Genomic DNA, 24,599 nt, shown 5'->3' with positions numbered 1-24,599 from the left:
TAATCTAGATTGGTCAATCATTATTATTTTTTAAATGTATTTATCTATTTACTTTTCCAGCGTCTCCAGTATCGGAAGTATGACGATTTATTGATGATGTATTGATTAAATTGACAGAGACAGGACTTTTGTTTTGATAGCATTCCATTCTACATTAGTTTTGTTTAGTAAAAAATCAAGTTTTTTTTTTGCAAGGAAATAAACAATCAAGGAGTTGAGATTTGTGATATGGTTGGTGCAAGTTATGTACTGTGTATATATATCTTTAAAGAGAACTAAGATTGAGAATAAAAGAAATCAAAAAATGACCAAATATTGAATCTATTAGGAAAATTACTGCTTGCAAACAGACATTTATATAAAAAGATATCACCAAACCAAAGATATCACCAAACAACGTGATATCACCAAACAACGTGACAGATGGTTTGAAAAGCCAGCGCTATTAAGACTGGAGTGACTAAAGGGGAAGAGAAGAGAGAATGGAAGTCACAGGCTAAGCCCACCTCAGTGCTACGTAAACATGACACCTTTTCACCCCGACTGAGAAGAAAATGCTCGGTAATGACCCTCCTCGACCTTCCCAGCTCTGGCTGACCCCTTTCTTTAGCTCGGAGCAGCTTAATTCTTACTAATTACATTCCTGACTGACAGAAAGTTGGCAGCTGCCGCAGCGTCGGCCCAGGTACTCTGGCATCTCTGGCACTGGAGAGAGACCAGACATAGAACACTAAACATGACAAATCCATTAATCAAGCAAGCGAGGAACATCGATCAGGAAGATTGATCGGAAATGTTAGCCTCCCATGGAGGAGCATGTAAAGTCATTAGAAATGAATGTTGTTTGAACGTTCCTGATAATTCCAGGTAAATAATCAAGTTGTTCAAGAAAAGCTAGCTAAAACCAGCAAACATCATGGTGCTTTCTCATCTGAATGTGCTTTAGAACAATATTAGGTATTCATTTGGAGTCATTTGAGTCATTTCTGACATGAGCGTTTCTCAACTTATTCATTAGAATGAAAACATTTGTAGACATGTAGCTGCAAATTAATGATAATTAGTTGACATGTACTTACAAAGTTACTTATAGTTAGTAGAATTTCTAAACCCACAGCTGTCATCAAACATTCAACTATTACTTCTCAGGAAAAAATCTTGCGTTTGAAGGGTTTTCTTGCTTTATAGAAGAAAGCAATCAGGTTTTTTGAGTACAATAAACACAAGTAATGAAGTAAAGCTTTATTGAACATAAGCCATAGCTATTTTACTATAAATAAAAACAAACGCCACCTCTTGTAAAGGACTTACAAACTGAGTACAGAATATGAAAGAAACAGACTCATTTTAGCATAGATGACATTCTTTTTATGATGCAAGAATACATTGTGTGTTATGGAGAGAGTTCCGGCTGATCTAATTAATGCAGCCTAACAATCCTTAAATGGATTTTGAATAATAAAACCGTATTAGTGTGCTGTGTGTAAGCCAGGTTAAAGAGAGGGTCTTTAATCTATATTTAAACTGACAGAGTGTTTCTGCCTCCCAAACAGTGTTAGGTAGATTGTTGCAGAGTTAATAAATAAATGAACAAATTTGTACTATATACATCTGATAAATAAGAAAAAAATATCCAAGGCGTTATATAAATTTGATATTGACAACACAATAATAAACAGAATCACTAGGAAATGTGTGTATTCTATATATATATTCCCAAGGCTCTGTAGAACCCAACTCAGAAGCTATCACATTACTTATAAAATAATTAATGAGTATAATACAAAGTGCTACTGCTTGCTGTTGTGGTATGTGATGAACATATCAAGCTCCATCTTGTTAAAAGCATGTGCTCTCAGCAGCTGAATTCATAAAGATGTGATCTCGGTCATGTTGTTCCAACACAGTCCTAACTTTTAATTTGGTAGCATTTGACATGTGCTCGTTTCTGACAGTGGAAAAAGGCTGTAAATCCAACCAGACTGCTGAACCAGTGCGTCAAGAATAAACGAAAGTACAAGGAATGAACACGTCTGAGGGTCCAGTCTCTTTCCATTCGCCGGTGTCTGGGTTTAGAGCCGTGAAAATCTGATGTACATCACAACGCACATCTCTCCTACTGTTTCTGTGCTTGACTTCATTTACCAACGGTTCGAACAGAGCAATGCTAATCACTTCAAGCCATGGCTTCATGATTCCCATTAAAAAGGTCAGCGATGCTCCACAGGATTTGCTCGTCCATTTCCAGAGGCGTGCGTGTTGTGATGGTTTTATCGCGATCTCCTCAGCCTCGCTCAGCTGTTGAAGATCAAGTTGCCTGTATGTGTCTTTACTATATAATTAAGGGATTTTTGGGCAGCGGCCTGGAGAAACCAACTCAATAGCGTAACAAAACACCTTTATCATGTATTTCACGGCCAACTACAAGCCGTACGTTTTTTTTTCCTGTAGTTGACTGGGGCATTTTGCTCATACTTATCTTTCATTGGTATGTATATGGATTTTTATGCCCGTGAGATGTTTCACGCGATATTTTTGTGGACATCAGATACCTGATGTTTATGATATAATGGTTTCGAATGACATTGCAGCATCCGAGCAAGATAGCTTAGCAGGAGGAAAGGGACGCTACAAGGATAGCGATTTTTTTTATATAGTATAATACCGCTCTTGTGTTTGGCTAAGACAAGGGCCCTTCTGCTCCCCAAATCCTCAGGGCTATCTTTCAAACAGTGATAGTTACGGAAATTAGCGGCACAGAAATCCATAAGCATCACTCGTCAGGGGGCTTATTAAGTGTCTTTGTGAGTTTATGAGGGGTGGGCGACGCTCCCAGCGCTTCCCTGACTCCACCAGCTGTGAAGAGTCACCATCTCACACACACACACACACACAGACACACACACACAGACATTGACTCCTATTGTTTTTATAATGAACTAATAATCTCCTGACCCAAACAGAAACCTTTCAACATTTTACATCGTCATCATAACAGAACTGAATATGTATATTTAGGTGTTTGTTTTATGGGGAAAGTTGACATTTCAGGTCAAACACACATTTCGTACACTCACAGCATAGTGTCTATGACTTGACGGGTGGAGGTATGTTACCTCTGATCTACTACAATATACAGTATTTGTAACTAGAAAGTACATTTCCTGAAGAAAATGTGAGTGGTGCTTGCCGTGGCAAAACTCGCCCTCGGTTGCTAGGGTAAATAGGTTGGTTGCTAGGAAGCAGCTTGGTAGCTGACAATGATGATACACTTGTCACTATGAATGATATAAACCAACCCCCATGTCTCTATGACTTTCCGAATGAAAGATATGCCCGTTTGAGTTGGGGTTGCTAGGGTGTTTGATAATGGTTGCTAAGGCGTGGATAGGAGATGTCTATGGTGACTCAGGATTGGCAGTTTACTGCCCCGAGTCAAACGAGCCCACCCCCATGTCTCTGTGACGTTCTGTTTTGAAGATATGTAAGTTTGGATTTTGGTTGCTAAGGTCATCGATAATGGTTGCTAGGGCGTGGCTACGAACAGCTAAAGTAGTTCATGATTGGCCGTTTGCAGCCCCGAGTCAAACGAGCCCACCCCCATGTCTCTATGACGCTCTGATCCAAAGATACCCATCTGAACCATTATAATGGCAGTCTATGGAATCTGTTGCTAGGGCGCTCTAAATGGTTGCTAGGGCGTGGCTTGACACCTTCATAGTGATTCAGAGACTTTGATTGGTTCGCTGAGTAAAACGAGCCCACCCCCACGTCTCTATGACATTTTAATGCAAAGTTATATTGATTTGCAAAATTCCTATGTAAATTACCATAGTAGGAAAAACACATGTGCAGTTTTTCCTCACCATAGTAAAAAGTTTGGAGGTCTCTTGCCCCCCAGGGGTAAAACTTTTACCCCACTGTGTGGTATGTTCTCGCTCAGCTTGATAAAGTCTTCAAATCTGGTGATTTACAAGTTTGTGCGATATTCTCGCTCTGCGCTACGATCCGTCAAAGTTTGGCGCAATGTTAAGTCTATGGGATTTTTCGCCCGATTTTTAGCCCGTGTACGAAAATCGACGCCCGATCGCTTATAAAAGTCATAGCACATCTTTCCACAATACCCGCACGATTTGACGCCCGCTTTCAGGGGTGTGTGGCAAAAACTCTTGGGACTAGTTACGCGCTTGAGAAATTTGTCCGAATCTAGTATAATAATAATAACTAGAAAGTACATTTCCTGAAGAAAATGTGAGTGGTGCTTGCCGTGGCAAAACTACGCCCTCGGTTGCTAGGGTAAATTGGTTGGTTGCTAGGAAGCAGCTTGGTAGCTGACAATGATGATACACTTGTCACTATGAATGATATAAACCAACCCCCATGTCTCTATGACGTTCCAATTTAAAGATATGCCCGTTTGAGTTGGGGTTGCTAGGGTGTTTGATAATGGTTGCTAAGGCGTGGATAGGAGATGTCTATGGTGACTCAGGATTGGCTGTTTGCTGCCCCGATTCAATCGAGCCCACCCCCATGTCTCTGTGACGTTCTGTTTTGAAGATATGCGAGTTTGGATTTTGGTTGCTAAGGTCATCGATAATAGTTGCTAGGGCGTGGCTACGAACAGCTGAAGTACTCCATGATTGGCCGTTTGCTGCCCCGAGTCAAACGAGCCCACCCCCATGTCTCTATGACGCTCTGATCCAAAGATACCCATCTGAACCATTATAATGGCAGTCTATGGAATCTGTTGCTAGGGCGCTCTAAATGGTTGCTAGGGCGTGGCTTGACACCTTCATAGTGATTCAGAGACTTTGATTGGTTCGCTGAGTAAAACGAGCCCACCCCCACGTCTCTATGACATTTTAATGCAAAGTTATATTGATTTGCAAAATTCCTATGTAAATTACCATAGTAGGAAAAACACATGTGCAGTTTGACCCTCACCATAGTAAAAAGTTTGGAGGTCTCTTGCCCCAGGGTAAAACTTTTACCCCACTGTGTGGTATGTTCTCGCTCAGCTTGATAAAGTCTTCAAATCTGGTGATTTACAAGTTTGTGCGATATTCTCGCTCTGCGCTACGATCCGTCAAAGTTTGGCGCAATGTTAAGTCTATGGGATTTTTCGCCCGATTTTTCGCCCGGTGTACGAAAATCGTACGCCCGATCGCTTATAAAAGTCATAGCACATCTTTCCACAATACCCGCACGATTTGACGCCCGTTTCAGGGGTGTGTGGCAAAAACTGCGGGACTAGTTACGCGCTAAATTTGTCCGAATCTAGTATAATAATAATAAGAATAAGTATGAGGAATAGTAATAGTGTGCTTCGCCTTAAAAGGCAAGCACCACTAATAAGAACTAGAAAGTACATTTCCTGAAGAAAATGTGAGTGGTGCTTGCCGTGGCAAAACTCGCCCTCGGTTGCTAGGGTAAATAGGTTGGTTGCTAGGAAGCAGCTTGGTAGCTGACAATGATGATACAGGCGCTTGTCACTATGAATGATATAAACCAACCCCATGTTTCTATGACGTTCCGATTTAAAGATATGCCCGTTTGAGTTGGGGTTGCTAGGTGTTTGATAATGGTTGCTAAGGCGTGGATAGGAGATGTCTATGGTGACTCAGGATTGGCTGTTTGCTGCCCCGATTCAATCGAGCCCACCCCCATGTCTCTGTGACGTTCTGTTTTGAAGATATGCAAGTTTGGATTTTGGTTGCTAAGGTCATCGATAATGGTTGCTAGGGCGTGGCTACGAACAACTGAAGTACTTCATGATTGGCCGTTTGCTGCCCCGAGTCAAACGAGCCCACCCCCATGTCTCTATGACGCCTGATGCAAAAATACCCATCTGAACCATTATAATGGCAGTCTATGGAATCTGTTGCTAGGGCGCTCTAAATGGTTGCTAGGGCGTGGCTTGACACCTTCATAGTGATTCAGAGACTTTGATTGGTTCGCTGAGTAAAACGAGCCCACCCCCACGTCTCTATGACATTTTAATGCAAAGTTATTTAGATTTGCAAAATTCCTATGTAAATTACCATAGTAGGAAAAACACATGTGCATTTTTCCCTCACCATACTATGTCAATGGGGCAACTTTGGGGTCTCTTGCCCCCAGGGTAAAACTTTTACCCCACTGTGTGGTATGTTCTCGCTCAGCTTGATAAAGTCTTCAAATCTGGTGATTTACAAGTTTGTGCGATATTCTCGCTCTGCGCTACGATCCGTCAAAGTCGGTCGCAATGTTACGTCTATGGGATTTTTCGCCCGATTTTTCGCCGGTGTACGAAAATCGTGACGCCCGATCGCTTATAAAAGTCATAGCACATCTTTCCACAATACCCGCGCACGATTTGACGCCCGCTTTCAGGGTGTGTGGCAAAAACTGCTTGACTAGTTACGCGCCCGAAATTTGAGTGGAATCTATAATAATAATAAGAACTAGAAAGTACATTTCCTGAAGAAAATGTGAGTGGTGCTTGCCGTGGCAAAACTCGCCCTCTGTTGCATGACTAGCATGTCGTTAGCATGTTTCTAACATGATTAGCAAAGTGACTAGCATGTCGCTAGCATGTTTTTAGCATGATTAGCAAGTGACTAGCATGTCGCTTAGCATGACTAAAGCATGTCGCTAGCATGTTTTTAGCATGATTAGCAAAGTGACTAGAATGTCGCTAGCATGTTTTTAGCATGATTAGCAAAGTGACTAGCATGTCGCTAAGATGACTAGCATGTCGCCACATGTTTTTAGCATGATTAGCAAGTGACTAGCATGTCGCTCGCATGACTAGCATGTCGCTAGCAAGTTTTTAGCATGATTAGCAAAGAGACTAGCATGTCGTTAGCATGACTAGAATGTCGCTAACATGTTTTTAGCATGATTAGCAAGTGACTGGCAAGATGTCGCTAGCATGACTAGCATGTCGCTAGCATGTTTTTAGCATGATTAGCAAGTGACTAGCATGTCGCTAGCATGACTAGCATGTCGCTAACATGTTTTTAGCATGATTAGCAAGTGACTGAAGATGTCGCTAAGATGACTAGCATGTCGCTAAAGATGTTTTTAGCATGATTAGCAAAGTGACTAGCATGTCGTTAGCATGACTAGCATGTCGCTAGCATGTTTCTAGCATGATTAGCAAGTGACTAGCATGTCGCTAAAGCATGACTAAAGATGTCGCTAGCATGTTTTATCATGATTGGCAAGTGACTAGCATGTCGCTAGCATGACTAAAGATGTCGCTAACATGTTTTTAGCATGATTAGCAAGTGACTAGCATGTCGCTAGCATGACTAACATGTCGCTAACATGTTTTTAGCATGATTAGCAAATTGACTAGCATGTCGGTAGCATGACTAGCATGTCGCTACTGATGTTCTGATGCAAAGATATAGGTCTTGCTAAAAGGTTGCTAGGTGTTTGATAATGGTTGCTAAGGCGTGGATAGGAGATGTCTATGGTGACTCAGGATTGGCTGTTTGCTGCCCCGAGTCAAACGAGCCCACCCCATGTCTCTGTGACGTTCTTTTTTGAAGATATGTAAGTTTTGGTTAAGATTTTGGTTGCTAAGGTCATCGATAAAGGTTGCTAGGGCGTGGCTATGAACAGCTGAAGTAGTTCATGATTGGCCGTTTGCTGCCCCCAGTCAAACGAGCCCACCCCATGTCTCTATGACGCTCTGATCCAAAGATACCCATCTGAACCATTATAATGGCAGTCTATGGGATCTGTTGCTAGGCGCTCTAATTGGTTGCTAGGGCGTGGCTTGACACCTTCATAGTGATTCAGAGACTTTGATTGGTTAGCTGAGTAAACGAGCCCACCCCCACGTCTCTATGACATTTTAATGCAAAGTTATTTAGATTTGCGAAATTCTATGTAAATTACCATAGTAGGAAAAACACATGTGCATTTTTCCCTCACCATACTATGTCAATGGGGCAACTTTGAGGTCTCTTGCCCCCAGGGGTAAAACTTTACCCCACTGTGGGGTATGTTCTCGTTCAGCTTGATAAAGTCTTCAAATCTGGTGATTTACAAGTTTGTGCGATATTCTCGCTCTGCGCTACGATCCGTCCAAAGTTGGTCGCAATGTTACGTCTATGGGATTTTTAGCCCGATTTTTCGCCGGTGTACGAAAAAATCGTGCGCCCGATAAACTATAAAAGTCATAGCACATCTTTCCACAATACCCGCACGATTTGACGCCCGTTTCAGGGTGTGTGGCAAAACTACTGCGGACTAGTTCACGCGCCCGAAAATCGTCACGGAATCTATAATAATAATAATTCAGAAAGTACATTTCCTGAAGAAAATGTGAGTGGTGCTTGCCGTGGCAAAACTCGCCCTCGGTTGCTAGGGTAAATAGGTTGGTTGCTAGGAAACAGCTTGGTAGCTGACAATGATGATACACTTGTCACTATGAATGATATAAACCAACCCCATGTCTCTATGACGTTCCGATTTAAAGATATGCCCGTTTGAGTTGGGGTTGCTAGGGTGTTTGATAATGGTTGCTAAGGCGTGGATAGGAGATGTCTATGGCGACTCAGGATTGGCTGGTTGCTGCCCTGAGTCAATCGCACCCCACCCCATGTCTCTGTCATGTTCTGTTTTGAAGATATGCAAGTTTGGATTTTGGTTGCTAAGGTCATCGATAATGGTTGCTAGGGGCGTGGCTACGAACAGCTGAAGTACTCCATGATTGGCCGTTTGCTGCCCCGAGTCAAACGAGCCCACCCCCATGTCTCTATGACGCTCTGATCCAAAGATACCCATCTGAACCATTATAATGGCAGTCTATGGAATCTGTTGCTAGGGCGCTCTAAATGGTTGCTAGGGCGTGGCTTGACACCTTCATAGTGATTCAGAGACTTTGATTGGTTCGCTGAGTAAAACGAGCCCACCCCACGTCTCTATGACATTTTAATGCAAAGTTATATTGATTTGCAAAATTCCTATGTAAATTACCATAGTAGGAAAAACACATGTGCAGTTTGACCCTCACCATAGTAAAAGTTTGGAGGTCTCTTGCCCCCCAGGGGTAAAACTTTTACCCCACTGTGTGGTATGTTCTCGCTCAGCTTGATAAAGTCTTCAAATCTGGTGATTTACAAGTCTGTGCGATATTCTCGCTCTGCGCTACGATCCGTCAAAAGTTTGGCGCAATGTTAAGTCTATGGGATTTTTAAGCTCGATTTTTAGCCAGGCGTACGAAAATCGTCGCCCGATCGCTTATAAAAGTCATAGCACATCTTTCCACAATACCCATACGATTTGACGCCCGTTTCAGGGTGTGTGGCAAAAACTCTTGGGACTAGTTACGCGCCCGAAAATCGTCTGGAATCTATAATAAGAATAATAATAACTAGAAAGTACATTTCCTGAAGAAAATGTGAGTGGTGCTTGCCGTGGCAAAACTCTCGCTCAATGCTAGGTTTAAAGCAAACCTGGGTCTGCACTCTGCAGAGCACCAGCATGGAAAAGTGCGGTTGAGATGGAGCCATCTAAACAATAGTCAGACCAAGGAGTAATATCACGAGATATCATAAAAGCCAGCTATTTACACACCCTGCATTGTTAGTTTTGCATGAAAAGAAAAAAAGAATGTTGTATATACGCTTTTAAAAATGTAATTTAGTTTTTAATATGGCACCAGAAAGAATTTAAGGGGTTTACAAAATTTTTGCCATTTGTCAGTGTGAATCAAAAGAGCCCAGTTTTTAGATGAACTGCTTATATTTTCAGCTTTTAGCATAAATAAATATATTTAGATTTTAAAATAAATTTAAGGTATCTCCTAAGATACCTATTACAACCAAGATTTGTTTTGTGCAGTTTATGTAATGACCTCCCAGACGTAACATTTTTGTTTTAATACTGAGATATATATATCGCTTTGTGAAATGGTTTGAGAGGATAGCGGAGGTCACCTTTCTGCAATACAAAAAAAAAAAAAAAAAAAAAAGTGATTTTTCTCTGGAATCTCTACCATGTGTTCTGGAGAAGGCCAATATGAACAAAGCCAGAAAGTTACACTGAAGTTAAGTGTTTGTTCAATTTTAAGGTTAAGTTAAAAGTTTTCTTATTGGATTTGCAGACACTGTGATCTTAAATTAGATCAATAGTAAATACCCATATCTAATTTGAAAAATTATTAGAATTTTTTTTTTTTTTTACACAAAATGTAGTCTTCATTTATACAAGTGTAAAAACCTTCTTACTGTACGATACAATAAAGACAAACAGACTGGATTTGCCAATTCACCTAAAATGTTTATTAAAATGTACAAAAAGCACCTGTTGTCAAATCTCGCCCCACCAAACCTGACAATCCTCACATTACATTACATTACATTCATTTTACCTTCTTAATATTTAGAATAATAAACAAATTATGCAATATGGCCTAAATAAGATTAATTTGGTCATCCAATTATAAGATGAAGGAAGTTGATCAAGTCTTGGACTCGTCAGACAGGCTGGATATCCTGTGGTAGAAGAAGCAAAACAGATGTAATACCATTAGTCAAATGATTCTTTTTTTGACTCCACAATAAATTATGAAGAGAAATGATAAGAAAAACACAGGTCTTATTATTTCAAGATTTTTTTTGTTCTGAAACAATCTTACACTAATAAAAATGGAGAGCTTGCAAGTAGTATTTATAAACGTATTGCTTCATATTAATGGGATCAATGCAAAGAGAAATTTCATTTGATCAAAACATTTGTCTTTCTAACTTCATAAACAATTTTAATCTTATGCTTACTCCAGATCCTGGTGTGCAGGTTCTCATCGTGTTTTTACACGCTTTATCTTCTCAGGCTTTCGGTCTTCATCTTCACAATTGCTGAAAAACGTCAAAACCAAAAACAGATTAAGATTAGCATCTTCCTAAAAATTTGGTTGTTTCGTGCAATAGTACAGTGATTGTACAGTAAATGTTTAAACACTTAGCTTTTTTCGACAATGTTGCAGTCACATCCAGTCTTGGACAGGACTGCTAGTGTGTCTAAACCCTTCCTGAAACTTTACAGAAAAGCACATTAATGACAGAATAATAGTGAACAACATACAATACATTTAGTACAGATTTTCAATCAAATTCAAGGTAAAACACCTATTATACCAGTGTCTTAATACCATCTCTGTCTACATGTTAGTGTTGTTACTCACTGCCTCCCTGGAGCTGCTGCACTAATTCTCACTGTCTGTTGTTGGTGCTGCTGCCTCTACTGTCCAGTGTCCTTCCTGAAGCTGCCAGTCTACTCCTATCTTCATTCTTCGTGTTGCTGTAGCTGCTGCTCTACTTTCCTGCAACATAAAACCTCACTCCGACCATATATCCCACCAGAACTCGATCATACGCGCCAACCCGGTGGCTAAGGCTGTTCTAGCCCCACTGGCACCGTTAAGGCATGCTCAGGGCCCCCGGTTCCGTATGACATAACACCAAAACACAACCATACGCGCCAACCCGGTGGCTAAGGCTGTTCTAGCCCCACTGGCACCGTTAATGCATGCTCAGTGCCCCCGGTTCCGTATGACAATCACTGCAATATACAAAACACAACAACAACAACAACAACAACAACAAAATCATCTACATAAAGCGCAATACACAGTACACAGGATTGTGGTAACTGTGGTAGCTCTGTAACACACCTGATTGGAGGCAAAGGTCCGGTTTGAAATATAGATGTGGTCAAGCAGTGTGTGCTTTCCTGTTGTCGCTGTTCCAATTAGTTGCGTGTATCCTCGAGCTTCAAAAAACTCCAAAATAGGTTGTTTTCTTCCAGCTTGTAGAAGGTCCTCATTGAAGTCTCCACAGATGATGGTGAGATCGTGTGCAAGGTCCATATAATCCAGCACACTCTTTAGGTTGTTCAAGAAATCTTGAACATTATATTGTGGTGGCCTATACACAGCTACAATTGCTGCTTTTATTGGAGAATCTAGTTTAGTTAGAACAAACTCCAGATCAGTCACATCTTGTATATATTGCCTGGACTGCGTTGGAATGTGCTCCTTGCAATATATTGCGACTCCACCTCCCTTTTTCCTTCCGATTTCTTGATGTGTCGAGTAAGAGACGTGCCGGTTCCGTGTAAACAAGTTGTATCCTTCCAATTGGAGATCTGAAACACATGATCCGGTCAGGTGCGTTTCCGTAAAACAAAGAAGATCCGCCAGTCGCAGCTCATGGTGGCATCGGATATCCTCAATGTGAGATGCCAGTCCTTCCGTGTTGTGATGTATGATGGTAAGTGTACGTTCCCTTACATGCTGTAGAAGTGGCATGATGTCTTCGACTCTTGCTCTTCTCATGCTTTGCAAAGAGGCCGTGATTTCTGGATCCGCATATATCTTCTTCTCGTCGAAATCCGTAACGTGTAATCCATGCAGAGAGGTTGTTCTGCTAAGGGCAACGTAGGCCATTCCCGGCTCAAAAATCTTCTTCAAAGACACAACTGCAGACTGCATTGTCATGCCTTGAACTTTGTGGGCTGTGCAGGCATAAGCTAGCTTGATGGGAAACTGTCGACGAACCATTCCTTTCCTCAGATTCTCTTCAGATCTCTCAATGTAAACTAGGACGTCTTCTTCACCTCGCACCTTTTTGCGATGTTTCTGACCGGCACTTGGATTGTCGAGTTGAAGTCCTAACATTTTTACTGTGGCGATTCCATCTTTCGTTTCGTGGCGATATTTGCAATTGTGCCAAAACATCCATTGACGATTCCATCCTCTACATCCAGATTCCTGGTTACCATCACACGAACTCCCACGGCGACTTGAATTGTGTCGAGCAAGTCTTCTTTTTTTCCAGTGACAGGTCTGTTTATTCGCTTCATCCTTCCTGTTTTGGGGTCTTTCCTGTAGTCTTCGGCATCAGATGTTATGATGTCAGTGAAAAGGGCTTGTACGGTCTCCGTATTGTACTTGTGAACTTCTTTGTTGGTGGCAAATATGTGCAGAGAATCACGCGGGCAGTCTCCTGGCTTCTTCACAGCCTGCAGTAATAAAGCTCTATCATCTTCTCTCAGAGCTTCAGACTTCTGCTTCACTCGTAGTCTGTTCAACAGCTGAGCAAAAGCAAGGTCTTCTTTCTGGCGCATGATCTCTGTGAGGGTGACGATTTGAAAATTGTCCTTCCAGAAGTCCAGCACGTCCTCTTCATATCATGAGAGCGGTTTGGCTTTACTTAGTGGAGGGAGTTGATAGAAATCCCTACTACAAGGCAAGAGATACCTCCAAAGGTTTCTTGTTGCCTTTGATCTGCTGAAATCTCCAGTTTACGTAAGTAAACAGGTCCTTGGAAATCATGGAGACTTCATCAATGATAAGAATCTCCACATTGCGTAGTCCTGCTCTGACTTCATCTAGGCGTTCCCAAAGTCCTTGATAAGGCGGCTTCAGACTCCTTGGCAGTTTTAAAAGGGAATGCAGCGTTTTACCAGATATGTTGAATGCTGCCGTTCCAGTAAATGCAGACAACAGCACCACAGGCACCGAGAGATCCCCTTCTTCCTGGAGTCGAGGTAGTTGTCGCAGAATCTTGGTTGCTTCCGAGTATATGCACTTGATGACGTGTGATTTCCCACAGCCAGCACCGCCTGACAAAAAGTAAAAAAACTGCCCTGGATTGTGACCCCACACAAGCTTCTGACACCACTGTCGAACGGTGTAAAAAATGGCTGCCTGCGTCTCATTTAAACTCCTAAACATCTTCCTCACAAATTCGGCAGTCATTTGAGGTGCCTCTATCTGTGGTACGACTCCGTCTCCATCTTCACGAAGAATCTGGTACTCCGGGACATCTTCTTGTTCATCCTCTTCTTGTAGGTCGGCGGCGTCTTGTTCTGCAACGCACTCCAAGCGTTCGGCATCAACTTCAGGTGCAAAAGCACCCCAAGCATTCTCAGCTGGTCCTTCCCGCTGCAGCTGTTCACATGCTTCGTCGAATTTTTTGCTGTGCTTTTCAAACTTTGTTTCTTGTGCTTTAACTATGCCACAGACAGGCATCAGGAGACCAGGATGTGCCGGGAGTTCCACATATGCACTTTAAGTAAAACTCCTGATCGTTGGATAGCGCTGAGGTTTCAGTTGCGTGTTGACGCGATGTGGCACGTAAAGTTTTACCAAAGTTCCGTAAAACTTTTCTGGTTGCTTCTCCTTTGAAAAGCGAGCATACCTTATAACTGCAGCCTTACCAACAGTCCTCTTCTGAATGAATCCCATATTGTTGAGGAGTGGGTGGACATTCTTTCCTTTAGTTTGCTGACCATACACAACACGGTATTTTGACACGAAGTCTGCAAGGCACATCATTTCAAACTCCAGTGTTTGAGGCCTTGCTCTGTATTTATCTATCATCCCCGACATCCAGACATCCTCTGAATCAGGATCTTTGTTGTGTAGGACACTGAGAGGCAAACTCATCTTCAGGGCATCGTCATCCGTCGGTATAAACACAACGCTCCGTGAACACTTTTTTCAGTGGTAAGCTGCATGTTCGTGCCACAGACTCCTGAGCGCTCACTTGCCTGTGTTTGGAGTAGGCCTGCATGATTTGCTTCATTTCATCCTCTTCGTCTACATTGGTTTGCCGAACACTCTTGATGATGGTCTTCAAGAAATCACTCATTTCGTGTTCTGGCTTGGAAATGTAGGAAAGCATATACATGATGCAGCAGAAAGAGTCAAGAACAAACTGAATGTCCATGTTGGCATTCCATGCCCTCAGCAAATCTGGGTTGTATCCATTCACCCAAGCCTCCTTTGGATCACGCTTCAGCAAAATCACGCTTGAAGTGGATAGTGCCTCAGCGTTTTCATAGTAGTCTTTCTCGAAAGATTACATTTCATCAGCAAATCTGAGAAGCTGTCAAAGGAGGCCTGAGGATCATTTAACAGATCCCACACTGGCTTGAGTTTTGTCCTGGCTTCTCTGATTGCTTTGCGTACCGCATCTCGTCTTGCCTTCTTTTGGTCTTCCTCGTTTTGTTCTTCTTGTGGGTCTTCATTTTCATCTTGGATGGGTCGTGGACGGGTGATTGTGGTGCCTGACATGGGTAGTTTAGGAAACCCGTATCTGCACAACATCTTTCCTTTTTGCATGATTTGGAGTGATTCCTGCTGTGAAGTTGAACTTCGGTGACAATTTTATGAAGCTCGGGATCGGTGGTAGAGTCCGGCAACTGGCAGGTTATGTAGCGATCAATGAAGTCACACACTTTTTGGTCAGAATCATTTTCAAATTCCGGTGCCCCCTTTACCCAGGCCAGCAGATGAATGTGTGGGCTTCCTCTGGCTTGAAACTCGACTCGATAAAAATAATCCTCGACTTCCCCGATGGGTTGAGCACGTGACAAAAGCAGATGGGTCATTAACGATCCACTGTTTCTCAAACATCCGCATGACGGTGACGGGGTTACTTCGAAGGATTTCACATTTTGTCGTCCAGTCAAGCTCTGAAAAGTCAACCTCTTCACCTTGCTGAGCCTTGATTGCCGTTATAACTTCTGGCCATCGCATTTCGGCTGCACTGAATGTGCAAAAAAAAGTAGGTGTCCCCAACTGTCTGATCATGGCCTGTAGATCTCTCAACGTTTTCTCCCAATAAGATGGAGAGCCTCTCAAGGGTTGCATGAATCTTGTGGCGTCACGGCTGTGGACCAGTCTTTCGACCTCAAGATCATCCTGAAGAAGCTTGTTGGAGATTCTCCGTCCGTCTTTTGTAACAGGTTTGCCTTTTCGCATCTGGATAGACATGCTGTTTCTAGCCATGTGCGTCTCAGTGACAAACTGTGCAAAGAAGAGATAACTCTGGTCTTTGGCAAAACGAGTATCCACGCAGAACAATCTAGCATTGAAATACATGCTTGGTGATAATGCAACTTTTCGTGCCTCATCGATTGTGTTCTGTCCAGTGGAAAACTGTACAGGGAAAGCCATGGCTTCCAGTTTTGGAACCTTGAAAAATCCAACTGGCTTTTTCCCTTGAGCAGGTGCGATGCTGAAGATTCCATCGCCGTACGATATTAAGTCCTGCCCAATGTCAAGTGGCTGCATGCACGTGTCCAGAGTGAGCCCAGGCCTGAGTTCATCCTTTTCTTCTGTGCTAACACTCTGGTCACCTTGTTCAGAGACATCGACTTCCTGTTTCTCCTCTGTGTCATCCATCTGATCATCATGGAGAAATTCAAATGTGGCAGCGTCATTTATCACTATGTCCTTGTACTCTGAATGCGTCGCTTTCAGTTTTGCTAACGCCGCTAGCACATTGTGCATATTCACTGTGTGGAAGTGTTGGTATCCTCTGAACTTGATGTGCCTTTTCAGCTTCACCTGAAGTAGCTGGGACTCGCTATTAGGCCTTGGCAGACAGTTGACGGTGTTCTCCACCTCAGAGGGTACACACACAACAGCACCACGCACTGATCGTTGCTGTCCTTTGGGCAATGCAACTATTTTTGCAAATGGTAAAATTTTGGCGATAAGCTGTCGTTCGAGCACATTCAATTCAAGAAGTTCCGCAGGAATGGGAGGCAAATCAAGTTTGTTTGCCACTGCAATAGAGGGCATGGATCCTCGTTTCAGATGATTGTCACATGTGTGGCAGATCCATTCCTGTCTTCTCTCTGCTGGAACCGTACAGGAAGCTGAACAGGCACTGTCACAAGCATGAACATATTTTCCAGTTAAGCAAGAGGCTGTAACATGAACATTTTTGAAGTATCGTGTTCTGTTGCACATCTTGACTTGATTTGGAAAAAGAGCCCTGTGACAGACAGTACAGATGTTAGATGGACCAAGCAGAATTTGACACCGAAATGCAGATATGGCCTTTTCCATCAAGCTGTTGGACACAGGCTGGTTTGTTGCATCTGAATTGGGTGGATCCTGGCTGAAACGAATGTATGGCCTGTATTTTCGTTTGATCCTTAATGCACATCTCAACTTATGAAGTATGTGGAATCCAGCATCAGTGAGACACTTCTGTTTCTTCTGAAGAGTGCAAAGCAGAATGTGATTGGATCTAAACTCTGAATCGCTTGCATATCTTCTGGCCATGTAGTCCTTCTTTTGCTCTGGAAAGTAGCATTACTGTGGTACCTCCTGGCCATGTAATGCCTTCTCTTCTTCTGGAAAAGGTCATCTGTCTTGTACCTCCTGGCCACATAGTCCTTCATCTTCTTCTGGAAAAATTCATCTGTCTTGTACCTCCTGACCATATAATCCTTCATCTTCTTCTGGAAAAATTCATCTGTCTTGTACCTCCTGACCATATAATCCTTCATCTTGTTCTGAAAAGGTTCATCTGTCTTGTACCTCCTGACCATGTAATCCTTCTTCTTCTTCTGGAAAGGTTCATCCGTCTTGTACCTCCTGACCATATAGTCCTTCATCTTCTTCTGGAAAAGTTCATCCGTCTTGTAGCTCCTGACCACATAATCCTTCATCTTCTTCTGGAAAAGTTCATCTGTCTTGTACCTCCTGACCATATAATCCTTCATCTTCTTCTGGAAAACAGCATCAGTGTGGTACCTCCTAACCAAGTACTGCTTCTTTTTGTTTCTGACAAAAAGATCTCGATTACACTTCTTGGCGACTTCTTTTTTCTTCATTTGAATCAGACAACTGTTGGCATACCTCTTTTCTCATATTCTCTTCTTTTTTGTTTTTGGATTTCAAAACATAGAGTATCTTTAGGTCCTGCACGCTGTTCAGCCATTTTACGATTTGTTTTCTTCTTCTCTGCTTGCTTGTTTTGATGACACCTTGATTTTTGTCTTCGGCAATTTTGTCACCAACATTTCTTTGTGGTTCAGGCAGATATGAAGTTACTTGTGAGAGTGACTCACAAGCTGCGGATGGCATTGATAGTGCTGACTGTTGCTCCATTTCAAACGAAACAGGCATGAATTCGTAGGTACTCCGAGCACCACGATTCTGAAAAAGCTGAAGTAATCTGCTGGCCATGTCATTCAGGTCAGTGAAAGTCAACATGACTGCAGTTCCATCATCATGTGGGAATCCTTCAGCAGTTCTGGAATGTGAATCAAAATATCCATATCTTCCAGATCCATCTCTGAACACAGCAATGCACTCTGGAGCAACAATAAGCAGTGCATGGCTGACATCTGTTGACAGACACTGAAGTCTTTCATTGAGAGGAATCCACCATCCTTCCATTTCTGGAGCTCCTGTCTCTCTCAGATATCCCATCAACACTTCTGACTTTTGACGCTGTAGGTGTGGTTAGAAGTTGTGATGCTCACAGGCACTTCATCCATGCTTAGATGATTGTGTTGGAATCTTCCTTCAGCAATAAGCTGCATTTTAATGCCGACATACAAAGCATCACCCTCCTCTAGGACTCTGTCAAGATCAGGCTGTTTGAACATGGTTCCCTCACTGTGGTACGCAAGGAATGTCAAACATACACATGTGCACTGATGATTTCGTGAGAAAACATCATACCTTGCATCACTCTGGCAATGAGACGCCTGCACAGACAGAAACCTAGATGTGTTGTCACCATCTTCGCACTGCTGTCTGTCGGGAAACTGAGGAACACCTTTACTGGCGACGCGTCAGTCCAGTCAGGTCTAGCTTGCTCCAACGACTCTTTTGAGCCTGGGATCTCCTACCTTCCGAGGCATCCTTCAAAAGATAAAAAGACAAAATGTGAAAAAACAAACTGACCAAATCTATGAAACAAAATAATCCACAACATATCTGAAAACAAAAAAGTGCTCAATTTTCAAAAGACACCTCAAATGATAGATCATTTTGTTAAATTGCAGCTTTTTGCAATTTTGTAATCATATTATCAACCCTTTTCATACCTAAATGGGATGAAATTATCCAAGTTTAATATCCTAATCATCAGTTCTGCTTGGTTTTACAGTTCAAAAGTAATGTAGTCAATACACATGTAGTGAAGACACTTACTTAACAAAATGCTGAAGTGACACAACCTGCAAGATAAAGTAGCAGATTATTAAAAGTAATTAACTTATTTAAAAAAAAAAAAAAAAAAACAGTATGTGAACAAATTTTTTTTTTTTTTTTTTTTTTTGGTGATAGGTGTTAGGGGCGGGGTTGGGTGTTTGGGGAGTGGGGGTGGGTGTGGGGTGGAGAACAATACAGAAGAACTGCTGCTCTGAGAAAATCCCAAACCTAGAAAAGAACAGACAAATTAGGCAACTATATATGATAATAATGTTAAAAAGAAAAAAGGCATTGCACTATTTAGGCATTTTGCACACTAACCAGGCGTTCAACTGCAGAGAAGAATGTAGGTTGTTCTTTGAATAGATCTGCAAATCAAAAACAAAAATTATAGATACATCTCTACTACATAATAGAGTGGAATGCAGTAGATTAAAAGAACTGGATGATCTATTACTTCCATTTTGAATTTTTACTTTTGTATATCCTATGATAGACTGTTTATCCAGAATGTACAATAACTTAATAGAAATGGTTCCCCCACAAAATTAATATAATTTCATCACTCTCTCATCACTCTCAAAAATTACCAGAAAGGAAAAAATGACTGGGGCCTACAACATTCCTCAGCATGCTATTCAAAGGTTCTATAGTGAACACAAGTGCTATAGTGCATCAATTTACTCATTAGTTTCTTATTAGTGGTGCTTGCCTTATAAGGCGAAGCACACTATTATTAATATTGCTTTTCCAACTCTTTATAGTATATCAAAAACCCAAAAATAAATTAAACTTACTGGATATTGTGCAGTGGAGAATTTGTAGTGCTCGTAATGCTGTAATTTGAAGAAAAATTAAATGTCAGACATATTGTTCTCATTTATCTTCACTAAATATGTCACAATTTCACATTTTTCTAATCTTGCAGAGTTTACTTTTAAATTGGTTTACAACCAAAACATGCAAACAAACCTCAAGAATTGCTCCAGAGATAAAGCTCAATGACCAAATCTAAACAAACAAAGAAAAGACATTTATAAATGAATGCTTCACAGCACATAACAGAGACACTTAATATAACAACAAAACTTAGGTCCATGACTTTAAGTATACCCCTAATGACCAAACTTAATTTTATTATTAATGTAAACATTGAAAATTCTGTCTATGTCCAAATATATGTTTATGGTCATTTCAAATATACTTAAAATCACAGATATTAATAGACATATGAAAAATATGTCAGGACACAGAAAACACATTAGACCAGAGCTATAACAAGGTATTGTCAACCACATCTTCACAAAACAGAGGAAACTGTAGCAATAATTATCTACATTAAGGCAAATTTTTACATTGAATAAAAATGGTAAACAGAATTATCACTGGCCACCACTGCATTTGTGTAATGTTATCATTATAATTGTCGGAATTGTGCATATTATTATTATTTTTTAATAATTGACAATGGTTGTGCTACTGCCTAATGCTGTGTGTAAGGACCCCCACAGCATTATGCAGTAGCACAACCTTTTTCAATTATTTTTTTAATAATTATTAACATAAACATGAAAGTATATCATCATTCTCATCGATCAATGCAGCCTTAGTCAACGATAAAACAAAATACAAATTTAGCTCTTTCAATACAAATTTAGCATTCGCTGCACATGAACACGCTTCGAACACGTTTATCAAGCTTCGAACACTTATCAAGCTTCGAACACTTATCAAGCTTCGAACACTTATCAAGCTTCGAACACTTATCAAGCTTCGAACACTTATCAAGCTTCGAACACTTATCAAGCTTCGAACACTTTTTCCTCCCCCCATCCGCATTCATTACCAAAGGGACTTTATTCATTACTAAAAATAAATGAATAAATTGATAGCACAAATAGTTCACGATTCAAGCTCAATGTTGTTACTTCAATCTGCTGACTCAAAATCATTTAAACACTAGCATATTAACATTTTCTGTGGTCAAAACCAAACCGATTTCGCGCTCATTTAGGCTCAACGCGCCATGCGGTCGGACCTACGCCCAAGGCCAAAGTGATAAGCGTTACCTCAGACGGACGGTGATCTGACACGATTCGCAGTGAAAACCACTAGCATATATATATATATATATATATATATATATATATAAAATTATCATTAGCCAAACACACAGCATTAATTAGGTCTCATGGATTTCTAATGTCTACTTGAGTCAGCGAAAGTATTTCGTGACGGTTTATATTATACATTACTGTCCTAAAAGCACATTCAAGCAGTAAAAAGATTCCATCGATCTCCAGCGGCCTACCCTTAATACCAAATATCTTCTAAAAAAAACTTAGAAAACGCAATCTTGCTCATCCAATATTGCGCTAATATTTCAAGCAGCTAATGCAAACACAAACTTTACACAACAATAGTATACACGCTTTTTGGCAACATATTTCATTTATTAAAATTCGTTATTAAAATGCAGAAGTTAGAATAAATAAACCAGCTGTACTTACCTCAGGAAGATTCTGGAAGATTCTGCCGACAGCCTCGCGATATGGCTGTATTACTCAGCCAATCAGCACCACGAACTTCAGCTGCGCAGCCAATAGTCATGCAGCGTTATCGTTATATCCATATATGGAAGAGAGAGCCCATGGAGACAACGACTTTTTTTTTTTCTTCTTTTTTTTTTCTTTTTTTTGTGCACCAAGGCTTAATTACAAACGCGTTTTGTTTAATTACTAAAATATATATTAGTTACTAAAAAGTTAAACAACGTTAATAAAATTATATCTGTCTTGTTTTTATATACATATAATACATTTAAAGAACAAAGTTACAAACAGAAAAAGTATATTTTTAAGCTTTAAATGACAAGGAATTGGATATACTTTATGTAATATAATGACACATAAATTATAACTTATACACATTACTACAAATTACAATTTTGTAGACTTTGTTCTGTTTAACATACTAATAACATGACACAGGTAGGTGTATACAGTGCCTTGCAAAAGTATTCATACCCCTTCAAATTTAGTTATGTTGCTGCCTTATGTGAAACTGCTTTAAATTACTTTTCCCCTCATCAGTCCACACTCCATACACCATAACTGAGTCATTCTACAAAACGGGTGCCATTTGTGTCCACAACACTGGATGAGATGTCCCAAAGTGTGTTTTCAAAGCTTAACGTTATTAATTAAAGTGTTCTTATTAACATGGCATACGATAAAATCCTTTTCTTAAACAGTAATATAGTGTTCAAGTGTATCATTATTCTTTAGTACATAGCCAAATTCACATGTCCGTGGTGACCAATATGACATTTGCATTCAAAATATCACCAAATAAGGTTTGTTTGTTTTGTTTTTAAAGACCGTTTTTGGTATTTGTATTATGTTTTCCTGTTTATATTAGACATATTTATTTCATTTTATTTTTTATATATTATATGATTCGTGTGTGTCCCTGAGTTTGACTTACCACCCTGTCACACTAAATTCTTTTAGCTGTAATTAATGTACTGTTTCTATAAATGACCTCAAATTTAGCAGAAGTGACTTAAAGCTTACTTTGTTACTATGGCTGATTGGCAACTTGTTGCTAGTATGTTGTTAGTTACTTGCTAGGGTGTTCTGGGTGGTGACTAGGTAGTTGCTAGGTGGTTGTGCTTGTGTTCTGGTGTTCTGGATTGTGTACGCAGTTGAAATGTAAATGTTGTTGCTGACGTACTCTCTGTGATTTCTAGGCAATTGCTAGGGTTTTCTGAGTGGTTGCTAGACTAAAGATACATTTGTTCTGGTACCCAAGATGGTTGCAAAGACCATTGCTATGGTATCCAGGGTGGTTGGTAGGGTGTTGCTAGGTTTATTGAGGTTCATGCTAGGGTGTTGCTATGTGATGGCTATGATAACCAGATTGGTTGCTAGGGCCATTGCAATGGTACACAGGGTAGTTGCTATGCGGTTGCTATGGTAATATTGGTGGTTGCTAGGGTGTTGTTATGCAGTTGCTAGACTACTCTGAGTAGTTGCTAGGGCTTTGCTATGAAGTTTCTAGGGTACTCAGTGTGTTTGCTAGGCCGTTTTCTGTGTGGTTGGTACGGTATTTGGGGTGTTTACTAGGGCATTAACTATGCAGTTTACACTGGCTTGGCAGCTGCCAGTGATATTATAAAGGCTGTTTGTCTGTATAAATAATATAAACAAACATTCGATTCAAAGATATAACTGTTTGTTTTTGGATTGTTAGGAGGTTGATAATGGTTGCTAGGGCATGGCTAGGAAGTGTCAATGGTGAATGATGATTAGATGTTTCCGCACAAAGTCTTTATGACGTTCTGATTAAAAGATAAGCTATTTAACACTAGCATGTCTCTAGCATGATTGTGATGTTACTAGCATGCTGTTAGCATAGCTAACATGTCATTGGCAAATGACTAGCATGTTGCTAGCATGTCGCTAAAGATGACTAGCATGTCCCTCACATGTTTTTAGCATGATTAGCAAAGTGACTAGCATGTCGCTAGCATGTTTTAGCATGATTAGCAAAGTGACTAGCATGTCGCTAAAGATGACTAGCATGTCGCTAGCATGTTTTAGCATGATTAGAAAGTGACTAAAGATGTGTCTAGATGACTAGCATGTGTCTAGCATGTTTCTAGCATGATTAGCAAGTGACTAGCATGTCGCTAGCATGACTAGCATGTCGCTAGCATGTTTTTAGCATGATTAGCAAGTGACTAGCATGTCGCTAGCATGACTAGCATGTCGCCAAGCATGTTTTTAGCATGATTAGAAAGTGACTAAAGATGTCGCTAAAGATGTTTTTAGCATGATTAGCAAGTGACTAGCATGTCGCTAAGCATGACTAGCATGTCGCTAACATGTTTTTAGCATGATTAGCAAGTGACTAGCATGTCGCTAGCATGACTAGCATGTCGCTAAATGTTTTTAGCATGATTAGCAAAGTGACTAGAATGTCGTTAAGATGACTAGCATGTCGCTAACATGTTTTTAGCATGATTAGCAAGTGACTAGCATGTCGCTAGCATGACTAGCATGTCGCTAGCATGTTTTTAGCATGATTAGCTAAGTGACTAGCATGTCGTTAGCATGACTAGCATGTCGCTAGCATGTTTCTAGCATGATTAGCAAGTGACTAGCATTGCGCTTAGCATGTCGCCAGCATCTCGCCAGCATGTTTTTATCATGATTAGCAAGTGACTAGCATGTCGCTAGCATGACTAAAGATGTCGCTAACATGTTTTTAGAATGATTAGCAAGTGACTAGCATGTCGCTAGCATGACTAGCATGTCGCTAACATGTTTTTAGCATGATTAGCAAAGTGACTAGCATGTCGGTAGCATGACTAGCATGTCGCTACGATGTTCTGATGCAAAGATATAGGTCTTGCTAAAAGGTTGCTAGGGTGTTTGATAATGGTTGCTAAGGCGTGGATAGGGGATGTCTATGGTGACTCAGGATTGGCTGTTTGCTGCCCCGAGTCAAACGAGCCCACCCCATGTCTCTGTGGCGTTCTTTTTGAAGATATGTAAGTTTTGGTTAAGATTTTGGTTGCTAAGGTCATCGATAAAGGTTGCTAGGGGCGTGGCTATGAACAGCTGAA

The 24,599-nt window shown here is 40.9% G+C and overlaps 1 protein-coding gene and 2 long non-coding RNA genes across 3 annotated transcripts in view; all 3 read right to left on the bottom strand.

Annotated features, from left to right (window-relative positions):
• The window catches only part of prdm16 (PR domain containing 16), a 346,947-nt gene that overhangs the window by 151,437 nt on the left and 170,911 nt on the right, over positions 1-24,599 (bottom strand).
• On the bottom strand, positions 10,314-18,562 carry LOC122350913. Its single transcript, XR_006251646.1, has 3 exons — positions 18,494-18,562; positions 10,776-11,035; positions 10,314-10,493 (listed from the first exon to the last, which is right to left on the bottom strand). It is a non-coding gene; the product is annotated as an uncharacterized LOC122350913 (long non-coding RNA).
• LOC122350915 lies at positions 19,102-20,083 on the bottom strand. The gene is made up of 4 exons (XR_006251648.1): positions 19,940-20,083; positions 19,765-19,803; positions 19,289-19,335; positions 19,102-19,195 (listed from the first exon to the last, which is right to left on the bottom strand). It is a non-coding gene; the product is annotated as an uncharacterized LOC122350915 (long non-coding RNA).

Source organism: Puntigrus tetrazona, chromosome 8 (assembly GCF_018831695.1).
Source record: "Puntigrus tetrazona isolate hp1 chromosome 8, ASM1883169v1, whole genome shotgun sequence".
Taxonomy (NCBI): Eukaryota; Metazoa; Chordata; class Actinopteri; order Cypriniformes; family Cyprinidae; genus Puntigrus; species Puntigrus tetrazona.
Note: the sequence above shows the minus strand (reverse complement) of the source record. Positions and strands in the feature narration are given on the sequence as shown.